The following is a 6,496-nucleotide window of genomic DNA, read 5'->3' on the forward strand; positions in this document are numbered from 1 at the left end:
GGTGAATTCATTTGAAAGCTATCTTGGTGGCTGGAGCGCTTTACGGTACAGTTAGCTGAGACACAAGCAGTGCATCCTGGTGCATGCAGACCTGCAGCCTTTAATCACACAGACCCACCTTTGCAAGGAGTGAAGCTCCCGGGGACACTGAGTTAATATAACCAAGGTCAATCACTTCTGTGATTGTTTTCAGGGAGTGAAAGGAGTTAACTGAAGATGGAAAACTRTTGGAAGTGGTCCATTTCTTTGGAGAGCCTTGTGATATTTTAATATTACACACCGCCAGACCATGCAAAATGGAGAAAAATTGAATTTCAGAACATAAAGTATGCATAACCCCAAGCATCTTGTGCCTTCGTATGATTGCAGAGAGCCCGCGTAGCTGGAGTCTCGCCAGCGAGGCTGGTGCAGGGCAGAGCAGACCCAGCTGGAGCCCCGACACAGCACAGCACGGGAAGCTCACGTCTACCTGTTGCCAAGCACATTTGACTGCAATGTTGCTTTATTTTGCTTGTTCAGATTTAGATGCAAGAAAGCCTGATTTTAAAGTGCTCCACATATGGAACAGCTGTTGATGGCCTTGCGCAAAGCACTTGAAGGAATAAGCTTTTAGCAGAGAGAGGAAAAAAATAGTGTAGCAGTTGACAGATATTTGGAATTTAGTAAAGCGTTCGACACTGTCTCATGAAATCTTAATTGAAAAGTTAATTCAAGTCAGCTTGGCTGGAGACAATTTTATGTGGATTGAGTATTGGCTAAAAGACAAATGAAAAACTTATGATAAACAGCTGTGTAACAAGATGGTTGGAAATGTCCAGTGGGGTAACACAGGCTCACGGTTTCTTCTGGGTTTAGTTTATATCTTCATTAACGATCTGGAAAAGGTGTAAATAAGATRTTAACAGAAAGCAGAGATTACACTAATTCTAGATGAATTGAAATGGCAACAAGGACAGTGAAATGAATAATAAAAAGGGACATAGACTGATTAGAGTAGTGGATGAAGCGTAGCCAAAAAAGGGAAGAAGTGATTTTATGGCAAACAAAACCAGCATGGAGCACGTCAGTAAATCAGAAAACAAACCATGAGAGGAAGTACTGCAGGAGACTGAGCAGAAGCGATGGGTAGGAAGAGAGTTGGAGGATTGTTGCAAGAATRATGAAAAATCAAATGCGACCTTAGGGCCCCTTGGCCTTTGCAAGCAAAGGGAGTTTAGCCGTTGACTTGAAAGGATTTTGGATGTGGCTCATAACCCCGAAGTAAGGATTTTCTGCAACATTSTCATGGCCATTGCATAAAATTCTAAGAAATTTTCTACAGAAAGATGCTAAATTGGAAGGAAATCACAGAAGAGAAAGAAGAAACCCCAAAGTTTCTGTAGTAATTGACATGGGAAGAAAAATGAAGAGAATAAAATGGGTATAACTTGCCGGAACACAGTAGTGGTGCTYCAGCGTCTGAGGACATAAACGTATGGGAAGTCTAAGAATTACTCACTTCATTATGAAGAGGCATAATTTAAGCAGGTAAGGGGATTTACATTACAAGAATGAAAGACATTTGGTGTAAATATCAGGAAACGCAGCATATTAAACTGTTGAATAATAGAAGAGATGTAAGTCCTATGATTTGGGACTCTTAAAAATCAGACTGAATGCTAGCTATTGAAATCCAGGGAGTAATCTTTTCCTCSCTACTCCCTGTGAGCTATGAAGTATGCCTATTCTAAAATGACAAATATCTTTTTCCAGGCTCTTTCTGTGCAAGTTCCACAAGTTTTAAAACTTACATCAGGAGACACAGAAATAACATAGGATAAATTATTCTTAAAAACAAATGGAGCAAATACTCTATATATCTTCTGATCATGCAACCTGCTCTCTACTTCCACCACCTAGCTCTCCTGGATTAAGATTATAACCATTTGTCAAATCCCATATTCATGTGGATATTTTTAGACTGATTTACCCTTCTCAGCTTCAAAGTACAATATATTTTGATAGAAAATAGGAATATTTTTATTGGCATCCCAAAGATTTATTAGCAGGGGAAATTTTTATTACCATGAATCTCAATTTTTTGGCTGAGGTTACTCTGTATTCTGCTAGAAATACTGTTCATCAGTGAAGAAAGACTTCTTTTCATAGGTCTTCTCTGGCCACACTTTTTTCATAGCTCTTTTAGCTTCTCAAATTGTTAATAACTTTGAAGACCATTAGTACATTTCTTTTTTTAGTGTGTTTCCCCCCATTTACCTAGAAAAGAATGCAACTCATAAATATTCATCAAAGGAAAAAATATAAAGATTTGACTTTTATTCCACAACATAGTTCCTGATCGTGGAGGCAGCTATTTATATGGAGCAATTTCTGCCATTTTCCACCCCTCGATACTTTGGTTCCCAGTCCTACATCAAATGTAGGAAGTGAAGATAATTTTAAAGATGACAAATCAGGAAGGTTTTTTTTTCAGTATGAGGGAGGCAATTTCATACTCAGATAAATATTTGTAAACTTGGGAAATACAAATTATCACAAGCTCATTCATTTCAATTTCCGCATGACAATTTGTACCAGTTAAGGATACATTGCACATCMAATCTCAGTATGTTTTATCGTAAARGACTTCAGTCACACAGATAACAACAACATTTCTCATGAGCAGCGGTAGGCTTAGGCAGCATTAATGCACTATTTTTAGGCTTTGCACACTCCTACAGTCTCTAGTGAAAAGTATTGAAAATGAGTTATGGGTTYTTACAGGAATCTGTCTTGATTTGATGATATCTTAGCAGTAATTCAGAAACAATGTAAAATGAAGAGTGGCAAAGCTTGCAGATTAAAAAAAACACACGTAGGGAAGTTTTGCCACATGTTAGTATAAATTACATATATTTTAATATAGACAAACAGTTTTATAGATCTGCAAAGTTATACATCTGTGCTAAGGACATAACCTGCCCTGCAGAAAAAAGGATCATAGATAGCTGCTTGAATATAAAGTACTAGTGCAGTGCTGTGAGAAAAAGCAGGAGCACAACACCTGGAGGCGTAAGAAAGATGTTAACAAGAAAAAGCAGTGAAGTGGTATCACTTGTCCACGCTGCATTAGTGAGGCAATTATTGGAATGCGCTGTTTAATTCTAGAGCCTAATGTCCAAACTGATACTGAAAATTGGAAATGTTCGGGAAAAGGATGGTAGGACATCTGAAAAATGTATTTCACAGAGAGAGACAAGAAACTCGGTCTATCTGGTTTATCCAAGTAGAGTTTTAAGAGAAGACTTCTGCTGAGTCTAGGAAGTATTGATGTGAAAATCTACTTGATAGAAAGTTATTAAAACTAATAAATGTGTTGATCCTTGTATGAGTTATAACTATGTCACTGACATCGATGGACTTAGGCTATTAGGTGAGTCAGATTTAAGTAGCACTGAGTTTCTGTGCTTGAAGCTTATCCTCAGCTAAATTCAGTGACKGTAGTGAATCTCTGATTTGCACTTGTCTGAAAAGATGTTCAGAATCAGTCCCAGTTCAGGATCAAATAAGAAACTGACTTTCATATGTGTGCAATTTAGACATACCTGAAATTAAAGAAATTAAGAGTTATGGCTAGTAAGACTAATAATTAACTCAAAATGAGAGAAAAATATATAAACTAAATTGTAAAATGTCACATTCTCAAAACCAGAATTCTCTGTTTCTGTGCTCTTATAGTATACACTTAAAAGCATGAATATGTTTTATTCCTTGCCAGGTTTGTTCTTCTACTTGGCAAACATTTATGCTGTTTCTTGTTTACACTGAATTTAGAATTAATGTGGCTGGTCTGGTTGGGCAAAAACAACCTTGACTTGTAATATGCAGCATTTTATCACACTGAAATATGTTGTATAAAACCATGTGGACAACGTTCTAGGCATTAAGCTAGTTAATAATTACTGCAGAAACAGTTCAAGGATCAAAACTGCCAGTGAAGTTTTAGGAAGCCCTGAAGAGTGCTTAGACTGTATTTTCCAGATTACAACACTGGAATGCAGAACTGTCTTAATATATATAAAATAATTATAATATCCAGGGGTGAAATATCATATTGCCTCTTTTCCAATGAGTAATAATCCAAATCAGCAACCTCACAAGGTTATTTCTATAAAATATGACGCTGTTGGCAGCAGAGAAGCATTTCTTAGGTGCAAGGCTGTTTATTTACAAAAATACACACTCTTACAACGTACTTCCATAGAAATAAACAGAACCCGGGTTTTCTAGTGGGTTTGTTGTCCTGAAATCCCCCTCCCTTTCTCAGCCTCCCTCCAAAGTCACACCTGGACCTTCCAGGAGTTTTTGTTTGGCGTGGTGGAGACCAGAGCCCACCACCAACCCCTCTTTACGCGGTGATGGTCCCAGCGACGGCAGCAGCTCTGGTGCCTCACGTGGCTTTTGGTGGCCCGCTCTCAGGACGTCCACGGCCAACGGGCTCGGGGGCGTTGCCGTCRGCTGCCTCCCGGCGTGGACGCGTCCTGACTTAAGCCCTCTGCTTGAACACGAGCCCCTGCCCCGTCTGGCCAGTCACCTGGTGTCCCTGCTTCCTCGGCAGCCGCTGCTCCGAGCCGGAGGCAGGTGAAACTGCCGACGTGGACGGAAGCTGCTCGGCTACGCTCTGCAAAAGCTTTTTTTTTTTTTTTTTTTCCAAGCAAGAAGCAGCAAGACGGGAAAATCAGCTCCCGAGGTTGGTCGGTCCTTTGTGCTTCGCCTTCAGGTAGAAAGGCGCTGGAAGCGGGTGAGGAGGACGTGGCGGGGCGCAGCGGGAAGCCGCGCGGTCGCCCTGCGTCCCCCGCCGTTCCCTGGTTTGGCCGGTGCAGGCTCGGCCAGCCTGAGGTCGTGGCGCGCCTGGGGACAGGCTTAAGCAAAGGCTCCCAAACCACATAGTGCCGGTCCTTGCTGTACGCCGTGGCGCTGGAGGTGCAAAGCTCGCTCTTGSATAACACGGAGAGCAGCAAATGCACAGCAGCAAGACCCGTTACCTTGTCAAGAGTGGCCCTCAAATATGACTATTTTTGAAGATTAAAAAAAAAAAGAGAGAGAGAAAGGATGAGCAGACAGGTCTGTGCTGCAGCGGGGGTAGCGGAGTGATGCCGCGCCGCGTGGCTAGGTGCAGCCCGGAGGTACCTGGCACCCGGCTTCTGACGCTGGCGCGGGAGCCAGCRGGGCTGCAGAAGAGGGTGAGACATCGCTTAAATATATCCCGGTAAAAGAAATAGAAGTCGGCCTCAAATTGCACAGTAATGTTGGAGTGAAGATTAGCACTAGCTTGAGTGAAGTGAGAGAGATAAAACYGTGTGTCAGTGTAAAGAAAGGAACTGCGTGTATTCTCGCCTCTTTAAAGCGCTAGTGGGACATCAAGGTGGAATTAAAATGTTTTAACCGTCAGATGCTTGCATCTCGTAGGACCCACTGGGAATTTTCCAATCATCAAAAGCCCAGCTATAATAAATGCACTTAAACTTGCATTGYGGTTTGCAGCTATTTCTCTCTAGCTGATAATGCTATCAAATGTCCTTTTATGCAAAGCATGGTATAAACAGCAGAAATGGAGCAAGCACTTCCCCCCAGAGATTCCTGCTCTTCTGCTGGCATACGGCTCCTGGTAATGCGGCTGATGCTTTAAACATGTTTTTTGTGCTACAGTCGTGCCATCAGATTAGCAAACCTCCGGCACTGAAGTTCACCATCACTTCGCTTGATGGTGCCTTACCAAACCRCTATGTTTTCAGCTCGTTCCCTCTTGCCATTTCCCTTCTCATCTCCCTTTTCTTCTGATTAACCCAGCCTGGTTTGCGGCTGTTTCCAGCACTCCAAAAAACCAAAGGCAGGCTCAGACGTGGCTGCAGCACGGGTAATATTTTGCATCAGAAAGCGTGGTGGTGAGGTTAATGCTGCGGGCAGCCAGGCTTGTTAGCGTGTCTGCTTCTGCAGTGGGGATTAGCTAGATCTTCGGGTTCTTCCTCCTGGGGTTCATCTCGTTTTACACACTTTCAGCTGGTCAAGGAGCATATTGAGCTCTTTAGATCACGGATAAGCTGGACTGGGCTGTCAGCTCTGGGTTCCCAGGGCTCCTTGTCCCATGTGTATTCACGTAAACACCTCTGCACTTCTGCTGTAGCAGTATCTTTATTTTTATTTTAAACTAGGATAGTTGTTGTTTTAGTGAGTTATCGCATTATCGCAGTGGATCATTACGTTTCTGCGAATTCTGAAAAATAAAGTTCCCTGCTTTTCCCAGCTGTAAAACTCTCAGAAAAAAACCTTTCTATTCTCTTTTTATGCTTGTTTTTCTCTGGGAGAAATATGATAGTTCTATAGTAACTTTCCTCATGCACCTGATTTAATTTGGCTATATTTTCTGCTGCAGATAYTTTCGGTCATTGTGGAATTACACAAAGTAGGGTTTTCAAGAGAAAAAAAACACCTGGAGGAGTTTCCTCTGAGAGATGTG

The sequence above is a fragment of the Rhea americana genome, unplaced genomic scaffold (genome assembly GCF_003343005.1).
Source record: "Rhea americana isolate MKP2758 unplaced genomic scaffold, rheAme1 scaffold_76, whole genome shotgun sequence".
Taxonomy (NCBI): Eukaryota; Metazoa; Chordata; class Aves; order Rheiformes; family Rheidae; genus Rhea; species Rhea americana.